Source organism: Adiantum capillus-veneris, chromosome 11 (assembly GCF_014529385.1).
Source record: "Adiantum capillus-veneris isolate H3 chromosome 11, ASM1452938v2, whole genome shotgun sequence".
Taxonomy (NCBI): Eukaryota; Viridiplantae; Streptophyta; class Polypodiopsida; order Polypodiales; family Pteridaceae; genus Adiantum; species Adiantum capillus-veneris.
Window position 1 is genome coordinate 22,974,111 of NC_140941.1, and position 19,142 is coordinate 22,993,252.

A 19,142-nucleotide genomic window follows, 5' to 3' on the forward strand; every position below is an offset into this window, starting at 1 on the left:
ATTTAGCATAAACGAATGTATGCATGCTCAATTGCTACTAAAAAAATAACACTATTTTGACCCATTCAAGCAATGCACACACTCAAAAATTAAGCACAAAAGTTCAAATTTGGCTCAATTGGCAATTTAGGATTATAACTAATGATTGCACACACTTTTCATGCACATTTCATAATAAAAAATCATTTGGGTCCCCAATTGACCATCAATAATTGAAAATCAAGTGGTCTTGGATGGGCGAACACACTCAAATTTTGCTCAATTTTTTTACGATTAGGCTTATCCAATGATTGAATTAGCCTAACATACACTTCAATTATATGATTCATACTCCTATATCATCAATTCTATCAATTTATATGCATGCACACACTCAAGATTAGGTGCACACACACTTGACTTTTTTGGCAGTTTGTTTTCCTCTTTGGTGCATTACACACACAATGATTTTATGCACACACATGAATTCTTGATGAAAATTAAGCATATCTTGACACACACAAAATTCATTAGTCAAAATTTGACCATCAATTTCATTCCAAGTGAATCAAATTAGGTGCAAAGTGTAGGTCAATTGATTTACACACCTAATTTTAGCAAATAATTAGCACACATTGAACCACATTAATCAATCAAGAATTGACATGAGCAAGTGAGTGCACTTACATCGTAATCACACTCCAAGCTATTCCTTTGCTAAACGTAAAGATGCATCATTTCACACACAAGTGTGTGCACCATCAAATCGGCTCCAAAATTGACCATTGTAGGACAAAAATCAAACACTCAAATCATCAAATTAGGCATAAATTAGCACAATTAACTTGATAAAAATGATGATTCCAACTCTTATAAGGGGATTGAATATACATTACACTTCAATTCTTAGTGGTTAGGCTAGCAAAGTTAGTCAAAAATTAGTAAAAATTATAATGGAATTAGTACAATTAGCATGGAAATGAAGCAAAATTAGTAAGGGTTAGTATGAAATTAGTGAGACTGGAGGTGGAATTGGGGGTTGGAATATTCATAACTCAAAAATTAGCTTCAATTACTTGCACAAAAATGATCAAATCAAACCAAAATTGAGTTACACACACTCAAAAACCGACGAAATTAGTAGTGAAATTACTCTATTCTAAACACCCTATACTCACTAGCTTAGGTTATCGATCCACGGAAACGGTGAAAAATGTTGGGGGCAATTGTAGCATAGCCTAATCAACCCAAGACCAACAATATTATCAATCCTAGGATTTTCAACCTGGCTAGGGCATGGAAGCACGATCATCGGATGTATCAAGTGGGAGGATTCAAGAGTATGCTCATCCAATGCAAGAGAGATTAGCCATGAATCACTACCTCTAGTCACATCATCAACCAAGTATTATGGAGTTGATATTCTGCTATTTATTGTAGTTGACAGGTGGAAAAGGCTTGACCAATCTAATCCTATGCGAACATATATATAATTTGTACAATTTATTATTCAAGTGCTCTTTTATGAGCTTTGGCCATTTATGACTGGCCGGTCAATTTGTAATCAATTTGACCATTCAAGAAATCTATAAATCAAATACGTGCAAGAGGGAAATGGTCACTCTTTCATGAGGGGAGATTGCACCCAGTGTCCATCTCATTATTCTCTCCTCTCTTCTCTTCTCTCTCATCATGCCAAGCGTAGCAGTCCGCTCTAGGAGGTACCTGCGCATGTTCTCTTCCTCTGTCTCGCTTGATGTCTCTCTCTATTTGCGTACATCGTTGATTATGTGCTATGCAAGGTGTGAGGTATGTTGATTTGTTCATTTATAATTAGCAGCGTGTTGTTTTGGGTATTTTGCAGGGCAGACACGCTTTCCGTCTGTAGCATTGGTATCAGAGCTTAGATCATCGCTCCTGGTGAGATGTGAATTTAGCAACAAAGGTTTCTGTGCCACATGAAGCTAAGTTGTGCTTTCCATGATTCTCGTCAATTTTTATTTTTATTCATTTATATTTATTCTTATTTTATTCTTTATAGAAAAATTAAGAGAACTCTCTTGTTACTGGAAAAATCTTGATGCATGTATCAAGTGATTCATGTGTGTCTATTTCCTTGAGTACGTGTTCATACCTCGAATTAGTACGCTCTTGTTTAAGAAGATGTCAAGACATGTGCTTAGCTTTGGTGGTATTACATGCACAACATATAGCTATGGAATTGCATGCTTTGGATGTATCTATAATAGATGAAGAAGAAGCTAGAGAGTTGTTTGAGGAGATTGATATTTAAGATTTGTGGGAAACAAAATTAGAAAAACCTTGAGTGCTTTTGAATGAAACTAGTCTACCCATTATAAATAAACGCTACCCATTATAAAAGGGAAAAGGATGCCAAAGATTAATGTGCTCGCCAATGAACCGCCATGAATCTCCACCCTTGACCAACCTTGTCCACATTCTCTCTTTTGATGTCGGTTCCTTCATCTGACTAAGGTGTTTCTCCATCAGACTCTAGCTCTCTAGATAAAGCCGCCCATCTTTTCCAGTAGACCTGTGCCTTTTCTCCCTCCCTAGGCTTGTGACGTCTCTGCCTCTTAAGTTGGCAAAAGAGTACCAGAATGTAGTAGCAGCAGTTTATAGCTTGCATCACCATCAATAGCCCGAGTGTAGAGCTCACAATGAGCTAGCTCCATCCCACATTCAACAATATTAATGGTTGCGGTTGACACATCATGTATCATACCCCTTCGCTAACCACAACCGCCACAAAACTACTCGCATATTCCACTATCCAGCTATTTGTGCATAGAACTCACTCATTCCACTTAACAGCTACTGCATGCAGTTCACAAGCGTTGAAGACTATAACTGTTTGTATTTACAGCTAGTGCAGCTAGTCTTGCGCTTGAGGATTACCACCAATTGATTATTGTGCACCATGATCTGGCACGGATTCCCCTTCTCTACCCTTTGCATGCACCAACTAATTATCTTGAATGCTTCTCAAACTCCAGCTAACAACCTCATGCCGTTGCAATAATAAGGAACAGTACATTGGTGCAAGTTCAGTGCATGCCGACTCTCGCACAACGCCCTCCTCTGCTCACTATCCCTCTCCACAACCACCACTCACGCACTCCACTCGTGGCACCAACTTTTTTATTAGCGGGCTTGAGTGATGAAAGCCGCAATCAAATCACTGGTTTGTGGCATCACTTGATTATTAGTAGTTTACCACACACACGTAGCGGCTCATGATCTCTCCCTTCTCATGCATAGATAGGTCGTCGTCTCTCTTCTAAACCACTCATGTTGTGGTTCCCATTCCCCCACCCTTATCATCTAGCTGCATGAGCACCAACCACGTCAGACTAACATGCTCTTCTCTCTCTCTCTCTCTCTCTCTCTCTCTCTCTCTCTCTCTCTCTCTCTCTCTCTCTCTCTCTCTCTCTCTCTCTCTCTCTCTCTCTCTCTCTCTCTCTCTCTCTCTCTCTCTCTCTCCAAACTACAGCCACTCGCTTCTCTCCCTCACTTCATGCAACCAGCCGACACTCCTTTTCTCTCTCTCAACCAGTCAGCCGGATCCATATGAGCTCTTTTCTCAACAAAAGGTTTTTTTCTGACGGTAGGAACTAGCAAAGGTGGAGCTGCCCATTTCTTGTTGCCAACAAGGAGAGGAGCTGTCGAATGAGCACTAGCTACTAGTGGACGAGGCGTGCAAATCTAAGGTGCCCTGGCTTGGTGCTACTCTAGTGGTCACACATGCTTAAGCAACCCATGGAAGGCTTGCTTCCACACTAATAACAATATTGAAATGAGGTCGTCGCTCCTGGGCAACTGGTTTAGCCACCTCCATTTGTCTACGTTGGGATTGGAAGCAACCCCCAATAGCTAATTTAGACTGATAGTAAAACCATGGCATTGACCACTCTCTCTTACTGCAAAATGCATGGCTTGGTGCTCCAAGGGTTTCTTGTACATGCATCAGCGTGTACTCAAAATCTCACCATCTTTGACATCTTTGTGTCACAAGAGCTCCGAAGTTGGATCTAAATTTTTCTTTGAGAAAGCCATCCTTCTTTAGCTTCGATCCGTCCAATTTCCTTGGCTGTGGCTCCAAGTCATTCACACCTCCATTTTGTCAAAACAAGAAGCTGTCCAACTCTCTGCTTCCACACGGGACAACAACCACCCGAGGTGAAGTAGCGATTCTTTTAGGAACTTGGGTTCCTGCTCTCAATAATTTTGAAACAAGCCTCAAGAGGGGAAAATTGGATGCCTCTCGTATGCTTCCAAATGGTTCCCTCATGGAAACTGCCAAGGTTTCCCCACTTGCATGCAGCTGCCACAAGTTATCACTCCCCTCCCTCTATAGCTAACCTTGTGGCCTTGTTTTTCACCATCAAAAAAATTCTTCTACAGATGCCACCATGCTCACCAACCCCACACAATATTGTGCAGATGCCTCCCTTGCAGCTACCGGCCCTTCTTAGTCCACCAAGGCCTTTACTTCAAGCTGCCAAAGGGCACCCCCCCCCCCCCCCCCCAATACCCCCCGGGACGGCCTTCCTCAACCCATAATTCAGACTTGCCTTTCAAGCACCCAAAGGGCACAGTGCAGTGACCCTCCCCTTGGTGGACATTGATGGAGCTCTTCAGCAACGTATGTAATATTGTCTCCTACAACGCCTATTGCGGAGCATCCTCTCGCATTGACAACGATGTTGACAATGATCTTTTATTTACAATTTTTTTTACTTTGCTTCATTTTAATTTGTACCCAGGCATTGGATCAGATTCACACGGATTGTATCCATTGGGCCTCATATGCAATTTTAGCCTTTTTGAAAACTGTTAATATAACATTTCATTTCATTTCTCCATCTCTTTTACCCCTCCCACTATGACTCCTTACACCGGCGGACATTGAGGAAGCTCTTCGGCAACCACTTCAATACTCACGTTTTCGTCTTAACAATCTTTCACTTTACTTCATTTTATTTTATTTTTGTACCCGGACATTAGATTAGATCCATAATAAAGTTAAAGAAAGTTTCATCACATTTAAACACACTTTTAGATATGCATGACGATCGTTTGGCAAAAGCTCCATACTTTGTCAATGAGTCTTTCATTCTTACTAAACTTGAATAGTGTAACTTCCTCTATCAAAACATGATTAATGTGAGAATGTTTTTCTCAATTTAGCAACCTCATCTTTCATATCATTAAAGATTGGTAAATCCTTTAAATTATGCTAAGTTGAAAAATTCTATCTGACCAAATATCCAAGCATTCGTGCTATTCAACACCCCTACTGTAAACTTATGCTAAGTTGCAAAATTCTATCTGACATGATGATGACACTACATGGTCTTTCTGTGATTTATTTCATCAATTGTCATTATAAAAAGTCATAACCTCATTTGTAGGGATTAAAATTTGTTGCACTTATAAACTTGTGAAGCTTTTCTTGATTTTGTCCTCTTTAAATAGCTCATTGTTATATTTTACTAGTTCTTATTAGTTGTTAATTACAATAGTACTAGTCAACACCATTACCTTTATTAGGTTTACACACACTTAAGGCAATTCCAGTCTCCATCTTGATTGCACTTAACCAAATGCTCTTCATTTTTTTAAAATTTTAATTTTTAACTTGTTTATTGTCTAAGATTCTCAAAAATTGATGCAAACCATAATGTGACGCAATCAGACAGGTACATACATTTTCAGATGCAGAATATCATCCAGCTCCTCATATGAGCTAGGGTGCTCTGGCATATCGAGCCACAGTTTGTAAGTGCTTTGCTACTGGAACATACGCTAATTTGCTCTCAAATAGGTGACAAATGTTTTCCTTTTATGTTTTTCTTGATTCATTGGTCACAAGCACACAGATTTGCCGATTTAGGTAGTCTGTAAACATTCATCTTGTGCAGAGTCACCGGTTTAGGCAGCACAAGTGCAAATTTGCCGATTTAGGCATCACAAATGCAGATTCGCCAGTTTAGGCAACATGACAGATTGGTGCCGATTCGTCGATTTAGGCAGCACATCGGGTGTAGATTTTTTAATTTAGGCAACACCAACCACAAAATCATGCCACAGCTAGTGGCTGGCCACACCTGTAATTGGTATGATTTTGTTCCTCGTGCATACAAAATGAAGGATATTTGGATTTCGATTTGAAACTGGATTTTGAATGGGTTTCTTATGATTTTTTGTCGCTACAATATTTCTGGAATGGACATTGAGATTGATGAAAATTGATTATTGAATGATGAGCGTGACCAATGATATCCTAATTCATCAGGATATGACATATACTGCTTATTCTAGTGGTATGGGACACTAGAATAGGTCGTATGTGGATGACGGCATGCATAAGCAATGTTGTTTAGTTTCATTATTTTTACTATATGCTATTTTTTTTAACACAGATTTCTAATGACTGTTTTTGACAAGTATGGTTTGCATATTTTTATCTTCGTAGCAACTGAGGACAGTTGCTTTCCAACAAAGAGGTATGTTATGGAATTGATATTCTGCTATTTATTGCAATTGACATGTGGAAAAGGCTTGACCGATCTAATCCTAAGTGAACATATATATAATTTGTACAATTTATTATTCAACTGCTCTTTTATGAACTTTGGCCATTTATGACCGGTCGGTCAGTTTGTAATCAATTTGACCATTCAAGAAATCTATAAATCAAATACGTGCAAGAGGCAAATGGTCACTCTTGCATGGGGGGAGATTGCACCCAGTGTCCGTCTCATTCTTCTCTCCTCTCTTCTCTCCTCTCTTGCAGTGATAGGCATAGCACTCCGCTCTAGGAGGTGCGCATGTGCATGTTCTCTTCCTCTCTCTCACTCGCTGTCTCTCTTTGTTTACATACATCATTGATTATGTGCTATGCGAGGTGTCAAGTATGTTGATTCATTCATTTATGATTAGCAGCATGTTCTTTTGGGTATTTTACAGGGCAGACACGCATTCTGTCTGTAGCACCAAGCATCTCCTACACACATAAAGCCCACCAAAGTCGAACTTACCATAGACTAGAATCGCAAAGCACGCAAATGACAAGCACACTCTAATTGCATTGGTGTTGGCCTCTCCAATCACCACATGATGCCAATCAAGGCACTTCATCAAAAGCTACACACACAAGGTGAATAGTGCTAGAGTTTCATAAAACCCATACACACACAAGCAAACAATAGGGCACATACACTAATTACAAGATTAAAAACCAACTTAATCAACTTTATTAGTGATGTTAAATATTGCAAATCAAATGCTCATAGAAGTATAGGAGTGGTTAATAATAAGTAAGAAGTCATCACACACACTCAAATCTAGAATAATGAAAAAGGTGAGACTACTTCATGACATAATGGAATAGACAAGAAGTAGACTAATGAAGAAAGTAGAGAATATTAGAATAAGAATGCTTCTTTAATTACAATGGATTAGCACTAGACTCTTAAGCATGCGCATTAAGGTCAAAGCTACGCCATCCATAGAGTGAACACTCAAGATAGAGAGAGCTCTCAAAAGTGGATCCTCAAGAGTGTATACTCAAGAATGAAGCCTCCTTGCATAAAGGCTTCCTTATAAAGGCTTGCACCACAATCCCTTCTACTATGGGTTTAAGTTTGAGCCATCTAGCTAGCCAAAACAACTTTGGAACTCCCAATGATCCCAAGACCTTATACAAATGTGGATAGAAAATATTATGCACAACCATAGCATAGTTCCGCTTTCTCCATAATCTGTGTAGCTTGTGTTGGCCGCGCTGCTAACAGGTCCTTACCCCGTTTGTTGGACGGGAATGCCGCGACGGACGTCAGCACAGCGAGAACTCACCTAACAAGTAATGTCAGCTAAGGACGAAGCTCGACCCGCAGGCACGTGGAAGCAAGCATAAGGTGTCAACCTACACTCGACGGACTCCTAACTAATTCCTACAGAGGTCTCTACCAATTGTCTAAGTCACAGCCTTCAAGAGTGCAAAAGAGGAAACTTCCTACAACGCTTGCTAGAGCCGAACACCCAACAAACACTTTCGAAACACCATAGAACTTGAAGGAGACCCTACTAATACCTATAGGCCACTCTCCCTAAGGTCTATGAACCAAAATCACGACCCAAAACACCCGGTGCAGAAACACGTAGGATGTCTGGCCAAAATCTACAGGTCTTCGGTTCCGAAATCTGAAGTGCCTAATGTGTAGTTCTACTCAATGTGAATGCGTGGATAACGTATGCTCACCCAAACAACCGATGAAGCTCGTAGAAGGAGCTCCCAAAGCCGGAACGTACGCATGCAATGTTGGTATCGGCACGTAGCTCTAGTCGGGGGCAACACGCTGCACTTCTCCACACTTGATTCCGACCACCGTAGCACACGTAGCGTGAAGACGAAGCTCACACTCTCTCTCTCGTACACAGTACGCTCACTCACAGACTTCAAAACTTGTTTTAAAATGACAAAAAGGTTTTTTCATTAAGGTCAAAAAGTGGTATATATACCTTACAACTTCTCAAACCCTAAAGTTTCAAAATCAACCATCTACTCAATCTAATTATCAAAACTAGGATACAATCTGGAAACTTCTTTAAGTCCCAATATTTACAAGGTGAAAAATCGGGTTTTCCTCAATGAATGAATAATTACAAAAATAATAGTCCGCTGAGTAGTTAGATGTCGTGGGGTGTGTCCAGCTTCTAACATCCCCCCCCTCCTTGTTCATGTCGTCCCCGACATGGCTTGGATCAGCTGCTTCATCTTATGGTTTCCTGCATCTTTAGCAGTGATTCGTACCTTGCATGTAGGTTCAGCATTGTTGGGCCAAAGACATCTGTGTGCATGGTGAAGAATCCCGTATAAAATGCTTCTTCAAAAGCCTGGAGGTGATAGGATGGTAGAAACATGATTCTTTGGTACAGCGCATGTATCACCTCCTTGGAAGGATGACCTGACAGATCGTAAGCACATCTGTATGTATCTTGAAAGAAGAATATGTTGTCGGTCACGTGGCCCGGCTTAAAGGTCTCGAACACTACTATGATGGTTCTGTAAATTTTTCTCATCATAATGCATGTAAGGTCAGGTGAGCCAGTGAACAACTTTATGGCGCCCGTTAGGGTTTTCACCATGTATTGGACACTTATTCTCTCATCTACCTTCACGCCTGGCAGCTTTGGGTAATTCAGCCAAGTGGGTTGGCTTCTTTGCAGGATTTCTTGTGCCTTCCACGTCCTAACCCTTGGTAGAGGATAGAAACTGAGGTTGTCTCTGATATGTTTAGGTGCCTCTACCAAGTGGATTAGGTATTGTGGGTACTTGGTAAGCCAAGCCTTCCTCCACTTTGGCTGAGAATCCACTATGAGCTCTACTCCTTCTGGCCTCGAGGTGTCTGCATTGTAGAGAGGTTCTGTTGGCTCTTCTGATTCGCTTGTTTATTGTTGCTGCCTCATATTTCAGCAATGGATACGAGAGAGAGGGTTGAAGCCACTCACGCCTCAGATTGCTGGCGTTGATCTTCTGAATGGTCATAGATTTGAAGACCCTCTGCTCCCATTCCCAGGCTTCCTTTGTGCTTTCTCTTAGCTCTGCCTCTATATTCTTACGCAACTTTTCCTCCTCTTCTTGTGCTAGATCCTGCGGCTCTTGAGAGGATCCTGCTATTCTTTCCTCTTGCATGGGTGTGTCCACAGGATCTGCCACATTTTCGAGGTCGATGCCCTCATTGGCGGCTGGCCCTGAGCTTTCTACCTCTGCTTGTTGCTGGCCTTTTAACTCCTCAATTTGCCTGAGGAGTGTTTGTTTTTCCGCTTCAACTTCTCCGCCCATGTTTACGAGGAGGTCATTAAGCTCAGCATTTACTCTTTCCGCCTCCTCGAGCTTTTTCTTTATGCTTTTCACCTCTTCTTGTAGGGCTTTTTGGCTGTCCTCCATTCTTGTTTGCATTTCTATAGAACCTTCAGCCATCATTAATCTCTGCTTTTTCTCGAGAGTCAGCTCCTTATGAAGTTCTTGCATATGCTCTTCATATATTTGACTCTCGGAAATGATTTGAGTCGAGCTCGTAGCTCTAACTCTAGCAGGTGATGCTCGTAGCCTCTGGATGGTTTGATCTTTGACTTTTAATTGGTCCTTGAGCTCAAGGACTTCATCCAGGCTTGCTTCTAGTTCTATCTTTGCTTTTTCCTTGGCATTTCTCATGGCCTCTACTTCTTTTGTTTCTTCTGCCAGCTGTAGTGTCAGATTATCCCGTTCTTTTTCAGCATCTCGTAATGACTTGCTGAGCTGCATACACTCTTCTTCAGCTGATTGTATTCTTTTTGCTACTGCCTCATTTGCTTCTTCCTTTGCTTGGCAGTTTTGTAGAGCCGTTTCCAAGCTGGCCTGGAGGTCAGCTTCTCTCTCTTTTTTCCCTTGGCTTTGTGCCTGCAGAGAATCCCTTTCCATCTTGGTCTTTTCTTCGGTGTCCTTTAGAGTTATCATTTCTTTCTTTGATGCCATAGATTGTTCTCGTATTCCAGCTAGCTTTGTCATCACCACGTCCCAGTCATTGGAGGACGGGTGCATGTCTACAATGTCTGTAGCAATTTCTTTAAGTTCCACTAGGCGAATGCCTTGCACCTGTTCTTTATGCCCTGTCCTCACCAAGTCGAATGCGACTGTGGCGGCTTCTTCCCTTGTAGCCTGCAGCTAGTAGGTCCAAAAATGCATAATAGGACTCATCTAGTCCTTTTTGTTCAGACTCAGGCTTGGCTTCTTCCTTTGGCTCAGGTTCTTGCCTTTGATCTTGCTCCTCAGCTTGGTTTTCTTCTTGTTTGTCCTCAGCTTCCTCATATTTTGGTGGAGGGTTGCTAGGAGGTGGTGATGGCTATGGGCTGGGTTTAGGGCTACCTGGTAAAGTTTCCGGTTTGCCCTTTAAATCCCTGTCTGCTTTTGTTTTCCTTTCCCTTTCTTGGCTTTCTTACTCATCTAGCAATGTTTGCCTTATCTGCTCCACGTCCTCCTCGGTGAAAGGGACATGGGGAATGTTTTCCGCTGCTGCATCAAGAATCTCGAAATTCTTGATATAATCTTCAAAGCGGTCCCTTTGCACTCTTCTGGATGATCCGGACATAGACTCGAGAGATCAAATCACCCTTGAGGGCTCTTTCTGCTCGGAAACTCTCCATCAGCCTCTCGAGTCTTGCTGCTTTTTGAGACCTGGTTTCTTTGGCCGGCACTTGAGCAGAATCCTTCTTTCCTTTCTTCTGCTCGGGTTGCTCCTCTTCAACTAGATCTAACCGTCTCTTCAATCTCGTAGCCACCCTTGGTGCTCTTTGTGGCTCATCTTCCTTGTCTTCTTTTACTTTTAGCCAATCATTCTGAGATGGGGGATCAGGACACCTTCCTTTAGCCTGTAGTGCTGCATAAACCACCTTGGTTATCATTTCTCCTGGAACTATGTAGGTTGGATTTTTGTTGCCCATTTTTACCAAGCTATCATGTATGTATGCCGCATAGTTGATTATCTTTGGGGTGCCTTTTGTCATTGCCCAAGTAAACGTTGTGGCAATTGCACCTGGCGGCATCCTGTACTTCTGTGGCCTCTTCGTGCACATGTGGAAGTAGTGGTTGTACACTTGGCTCATGATTGCCACCTTTGGGTTGGCAATGTCTTCAAAGGTGTAATTTGCCTTTTTCTCTTTGTACACCTTGAATTCATCCCTTCTTTTTGTCACACTATCTCCCTGATTGGAGAAGTCTAGTGCATGGGCTACAACCTGCTCCGTGATTATGATCTCTGTATCTGGTCTGCCTTGTAAATCTATCACCTTGGCCACTCCATTCTCTTTGATGCTTGTTACAAACTCCCATACTCTTTTGATGTCCACCCCTGCTGGTATCGCTTCGAAGTAGTTATGGAGGTCAATTTTCTCCAAGTAGCCGGCCATTTTGCTTCGTACAAATTCATTGAGCTCTCTTGGCAGCATTGGTAGCTCTATTATATTGCCTTCATTGTCTTTGAGCACTCCCTAGTAGATCCTTAGGTCATTGGACTCTAGCAGATCCTCTTGTATCCAGGTGCTGGTGGGATTTAATGTTCCTTCTGGAATGACAAAGGGTTCCACCTCGTCCAGATAATCTTTGATTGTCATTCTTTTCTTCTTTGCCGGTGACTTCGAGGTTGCCATAGATCCTGTTGCACTCAGTAATCCAAAGTTAGCGTTTTTCCCATATTAGCTGCGAAACTGAGTTTTACTTATCCAAATGACTTGAAAATTGAAATTATAGCTTAAAAGGGACTTGTGAAGCTGTGCATGTGCTTACAGTGCAAATCTGGCCAAAAATTTCTATTTAGACATCCTACGCGTAGGATGTCTTTTTCTTCAGAATTGGTTCATACTTGACATGCAGGTAGTGTAAGGCTCATGGAGCATGGCTATAGGCTTGGATTTGAATTTGGATATCAAAAAGTGGATTTTGAGCTGATTCACGCTTTAGGTCACAATTTGGGTAGAATGTCCATCATAGGTAGCAATTGATGTCCAAATGGGTTGAAAATTGGTATATGGGCTCATTGCACCATGGTATTGGCTCCTATGATGTCATTTCTTGCACAGAAGGCTAAATTTATGCTGAAGACATCCTACGCGTAGGATGTCTTTTTTATCAGAATTGCATGAAACTTGTTCTGTGGGTTTTTCTTGGCCTCTGGAACATGGCCATGTTCTTGGATCTGAATTTGGATAAGATTTGATGCTTGTAGGGCTCTGTGAGGTGTTTTTGGGCTCAAAAAGTGTATCTTGAAGGTGTTGGGAGTCATAAGTGATTAGAATGGCTTCAAACTTGACATATGGGCTCTTGATGATGAGATAATTAGATCTGAAATAACAAAACATCCCTTCCATGCCAAAAATGTCCATTAGACATCCTACGCGTAGGATGTCTTTTTCATCATTTTGACTCCCTGACCACACAGATTGTTTGCTGATGTGTATGTGAATGTGTTGTGCAAGTTTCATGAGATTTGGACAAGATTTGGTAGTTCAATGGCCCATTATTGCCTCTATGCCCTAACTTTGCGTTTTTCCATGCATATGAGGTCAAATCCGGTCCATATGTGATGAAACTTGGTGTATGGCTTGTAAATGTCATTCAGAACATGTGCATGACAAAAATTGATGAGGTTTGTGCCAAAAAGTTCCCTTGAGACATCCTACGCGTAGGATGTCTCCTGGTGATTTTTTCAGTGCTAGTGCTCCCAGTGCTTGCCCTTTGCCCCCCTAAGTCCCTTTTGAGCCTAATTTCAACAAAAAAATCAAATGGATAGAGTATAACTCCCTGTGTGGACTTCAGAGCCTCCGAGCCGTTTTCTGACTTTTGGAGTGGTTTTTGGTGATGAAATTTTTCGATGTTGGTCTCCATAGCTTCCCAATCCCTTGGGGATCCTTGCCGTATGGTTTTTGTCGACTTTGGCTTCACCGAAGCTCCATTTGGCAATTTGTCTCTCTAGAAGCACCCGTGGTTGCGTTTACATACCTTTGATGATTTGTGGTGGTCTTCCACCATAGGACTTGGTCGTTGATTATCTAGGAAAGCCGCTCGTAAAGTTTGGTGGCAAACGGACTTGCGGTTTGGCCGCAAGTGCATTTTGACGCTTTGTGTGTCTGATGCCGTTTCTGAGGTTTAGTGCCGCTTCGAGTCACTTTTTGGTCATGCGGGTCATATGGAATTGTCGAGCATGTCGAGATGCTCCTATCCATGAATTTTGGTAGCATTTGGTCGCCGTTTCGCCGATTTCCCATTTAGTGGCCTCTTGCGGGTTTCTGGGAATTCAAGTTTTTCCTGATGGTTTCCCACTACCTTTGGCTATCCAGGACTCATCTCCTAGACTAGGGTAAGCTACCAATGAAGTCTTGTTGCTTTCGGGTTAGCCATTAGGCCGCCGTCTCTACTTGCAGGTCTCTACTGCCCGCTTTGTGTGTGACCTGTACGCTAGTTTTCGCGACATAATGACAAACATGCGCGAAAAGCTCAAGGTGGTGAGACTACCTCTCATGTCTGGAGATGGTCAAGTAGACGTGCGCGTCGTAGAAGCTGCTGGAAGGTCGATCCGCTCTAGGTGGCAGAAGCTCTCTTCACAAGGTCAATAGTGAGAATGAGCTAAAAATGGGGTGAAAATTTCTTATAATGGAGGTCCCCGAACCACTTTTCATGAAATTTTACATGTGCTCCTATCTTCTTGCAAGATGCGGTTTAGGCTCAAAAATTTCTTGATTTGGACTCCGTTTGCTCTATTTGCCTGAAATTTGGCATTTCGGTCAAAACCTGGACAAAACACGCTTTCCGCTCCAGTCTCATAATTGGACCCCCACTGTACCATAGGTTGTCCTTTAGTCTCTGGTCATCACCATATTTTTTTTTTCATTACGATTGTTTTTCACCTGCTGTTTGTATTTTTGGATTTTTTCTGCCAAAAATTAGCAAAATTAAAAGGAAAATAGCAAATCAAACCCAGAAAAATCCCCAAAAATCATAATAAATCATAAACATCACCGCAACACATTTCATACACTCACATGCAATTTTTATGGCCGGATTTCTCTGTTTTACCAATATTTTGCCCGAAAAATGGCTATTTCTACCTATATACACACACCTAGGGGCTTGATTTGGCGTTTGGCCCCATATACCTGTAGATTCATGCTGTATAAGGACATATGTGCTTAGGTTACTCCAGAAAATTTCGCAATCAAACGTCAACCCTTAAAATAGTCAAAAATCATGCCCTTTTTTGCTATTTTTGTTATTGGTTCCGCATTTGAGAATGCCTCCCCCCCTCCTAGCCGGAGTCCTCCCGGACGACAAGGTTTTGCCTCGGAGTATGTGACGTGCATAGGTTGAAAAAGTTGTGCTATTGCCTGGCCGATTAATGTGGCCCTATTTTATGCATACTTGGTCAATGCATGGAAAAATTAATGTTGTGCAAGAGAAGGGAATAAGTAAAATGCTCATTGGCATTCGCTGTCGAGGTTTCCTACTTTCTTTGCAAGTAACAGCTGTAACTCTATTGCTCTCTGTTTAATTGTCTTTTTGGCAAAAGGCAATTGATTTGCCCACACTGTTGATGGAGTCATAGCTGTGTCTAAGGATAGAATTGGCGGGGATGTAATGGTTATGGGCCTTATGACCTTGACTTTCCATTGGTATTGTGTTGCTGCCTTTTGTTGTAGATGTTTTGGCTCTGGCTTGTTTGCCACTGGTTTGTCTTTCATCGACATCCACTTATGTCGGTTCTCCTTTTTGAAATGCAGTTGTCTACCTTCCATTGTTGCTTGTATTGCAGGTAGTTTCTTTTGCCTTGGTATCCAAATGTGAGTGAAATTTGGGTTATGTCTAAGCATTCTCTTTGGTATCCACATCTGTTTTATGCCCTTGGTTTGGGGTTGAATCATCTGCTCTGTTGGAATCCGTTTGTTACATTGTTGTTTTTCCACCATTGCATTTCTATCCTTCCGCATCCATACTTGTTGACCTTGTTTTGGTAGCCTAGAATTTTGCATTGTGGCCGGTGACTTCATCTGTCTGTAATTAGCATGGTTGACTTTTACCTTGTTGTGGTCTCGGGTTTCATGTTGTTCATTGATGGCATTCATGTTTTTGGCTCTGTTGCCAGTGATTGCATGGCTTGCAGTTGAGCATGATGGTATTGCTGAGAAAAAGCTATCACCTGTTGTTCATGTTCATGTTGAATTTTGACCGCCTTTGCTTTCCAATCTATCTGCACATTGTATGCTTTTTGCCAAGGTTTCCCTAACATCATTGGGTGTTGTGTGCTTTCATCTGTCATCACATAGAATTTGTGTGGATAGATATATTGATGTATTTGTACATGCAATATAGTCCATCCCAATGTTGTCAATGGGTGTGATGTGCTACTTTCCAGCACTTGGGGAGTAGGATGAAGTTGATCTGTGACTTTGAGATGTTGGTATAATCCATAAGAGATCAAATTTTCTTGAGCACCCGAATCAAGAAAAGCTGTTGATTCAACTTTATTGTTGCCTACTTTAACTGTAATTATTGGCTCCATTGTTTCCTCCTCCAACTCAGTCAGACGAATGGAATTGATTCGCAATGGTGCTCCACTTTTCTGCTTTTGTCGTAGAAGCCGTCTTTTTGCAATGCGTTCCTGTGCTTCGGCTTGAGCTTCCTCCCGTACTCTCTCTTTTTCCTTCATTCGTTGTTTTCCTTGATGAATTTGTTGGAGTATTTCCTGTGTGAGTGGTAGATGATACCTCCTCAGTCGACATCACTAATCCAGTTTGGCATTTCTTCACCTGCTAATGTGGCAAGCTTGACAACTTCACTTTGTGATAGATCACTAATCACAAATGGTCCCATCCCTCGCTTTTTAAGTTTCTCGGCATGTTGCTTCAAGGTATAAACAAGTACGTAATCACCTGTTTTGAACTCTTTGGTACGCACATGTTTGTCAAAAAATTCCTTTTGTCTTCTCTTTTTAGCATAGATTGAAGCGACAGCTCGCAAGCGGAGTTCATCTAGCTTTTCAAGATCATCAATCCTTGAAGAGAGCTCATGCCCTGTCCATTCCAAGCTTGTTGCTACTCGTAGAGTTGGGATTAAAAACTCTATGGGTAGTATAGCATTTAGGCCAAACACCATGTTGTATGGTGTTGTTCCTATTGATGTTTTGTAAGCTACCCTGTATGCCCATAGTGTTGAGTGTAGTTGCTGATCCCAATCTGTTCTTGAGTCTGACACTATTTTAGTGAGAACCGTGCATAGTGTTTTATTTGTGGCCTTAGCTTGCCCATTGGCCTGCGGATGGTATGGTGCTGATTTCCTATGTATGACCATGAATTCCTCTAGCAGATATTCAATGACTTCATTGAGAAAGTGTGTTCCACGGTCACTGACAATTTCTATTGGTAACCGATAACGTACAAAAACATTCTCATATAAAAATTGCACTGTGGTGCGTGCATCAGCTTTTTGTGTTGCTTTGGCTTCGACCCATTTTGTGAGATAGTCCGTAGCCACAATGATATATTGGGTATGGGTGCGATATGCAGGGGGTGATATAGGTCCCACAAAATCAATGCCCCATTTTGCAAATGCCCTTGTCCCCATCATTGGCCTTAATGGCATCTCATCTCATCTCTTTTTATTGGTATCTTGGTGCGTTGACACGCATCACAACGCTTTACAAACTCGTCGGCATCCATGTGCAATGTAGGCCACCAAATTCCTGCGGTTAAGACAATTTTTGCCGTCTTATCGCCTGAAAAATGGCCTCCACTTATTCCTCTATGTACATGTACTAGAATCAGCAGGTATTCGCTTTCACTTGCACAGATTCTAAGTTGATTGTCCTTTCCTCGCTTATAGAGTTGGTTCCCAATTCACTGAAAGTCACGAGCTTCTAGCTCTATAGCTTTTCCCCGTGCTCTTGTGATGTTCTCAGGGAACGTCTTGGTGGTTAAGAAGTCAATAATATATTGACTCCATGCAGGTGCTATGTTCAGCTGAAACAAAGTTGCGTGATCCACTGGTTGTTTGGCACTACATACTGTACAATTGGTAACATGAGAATGTGTGTCCGCATAAATAGTTGGCCAATAAACCCCTAATTGTTTCAGTCTCTGGTGTGCTTTCACTGTTGAAAAATGAAATGCACAACTCTGGACATGTGCCTCTTCAAAGTAGCACTCGAATTCTTTCGGATCTATACATAATCGTAGGATTAGGTCCAATCCAAGATGATACAGCCGTCCTGCTATCAACTGGAAGTTTCTTGTTTGTTGAATTGTTTGCTGTTTAGATCTGCATTCCGTATTATCAAACTCACTTCCGAAGGAAAGAATGCTAACAATTCCCTGAGACCATTTGGGTACCATTTCAATGTTGAAAAGATAAGCATCTGGTATGTCATCATATACTCCTTCAGAAGCTTCCCCGTTGTGTATCCTTGAAAGATGATTTGCTCGTAGATGGGTTTTACCCTTTTTGACCACCACTGTGAAGTCAAATTCTAGCAATATAATAAACCAGCGTACGATTCTTCCTGTATTGCAAGGTTTATTTACTAGGTACAAAAGAGCTTGATGATCCGTGCAGAACACAAATTTGTTTGCAAGCAAATAATGCCAAAATTTCTTTACAGCATAAATCATTCCTAACCCTTCCCTCTCGGTGGTTGTGTAGTTCTTTTCTGCACTGTTTAACTGTCGACTCGCATAGCAAACCGGAAAATCCATTGTTCCGTCTCCAGGTTGAGCTAGAATACTTCCAATGGCATATGCTGAAGCATCAATGTGCACATGGAATATCTTTTCCCAATCTGGTGCCTTTAATATAGGTGCTGATATAAGGTTTTCCTTCAGCTTTCGGAATGAAGTTTCACACTCCTCGGTCCACTCGAAATTGACTAGCAACCGATACAGAGGTTGTGCGATAACCGCATACATATATATGAATCTTCGATAATATCTGCAGTGTCCCATGAAGGATTGCACTTGTTTCGTATTAGTAGGCATGTGCAGGTCTACAATGACTTTGACTTTGTCTAGGTCTGTGGTTATGCCATTTCTTGAGACAATGTGTCCTAAGATTCGTCCTTGCTTAACCATAAATACACATTTCTCCGGGTTTAGACATATTCGATATGTTCTACACTTTTCAAAGACCTTTTGCAAATGGTCTATATGTTTCTCTCGCAGAAGAGAGTGCACACACAGGTCATCCATGTAAATTTCTAAGAATATTCTTAGGTATTCATTGAAAGTTGTGAGTCATTAACCTCTGGAAAGTGGCTGGTGCATTAGTTAAGCCAAATGGCATAACTCGATACGCATAAATCCCCCATTCTGTGGCAAAAGCTGTTTTGTGTTGATGTTCCCTTGCTATTGCCAGTTGGTTGTATCCTGAAAACCCATCCAGAAAGGAATAAGCCAATTTCCCGGCCACTCGCTCAAGTACATGTTCTGTGATTGGCAAGGGATAATTATCCCTTATGGTTGCTGCATTCACCTTCTTGAGGTTTACACATACCCGCAATTTTCCATTCTTTTTTGGAACTACCACAATGGGTGACACCCAATCTGTATGTTCAATCTCA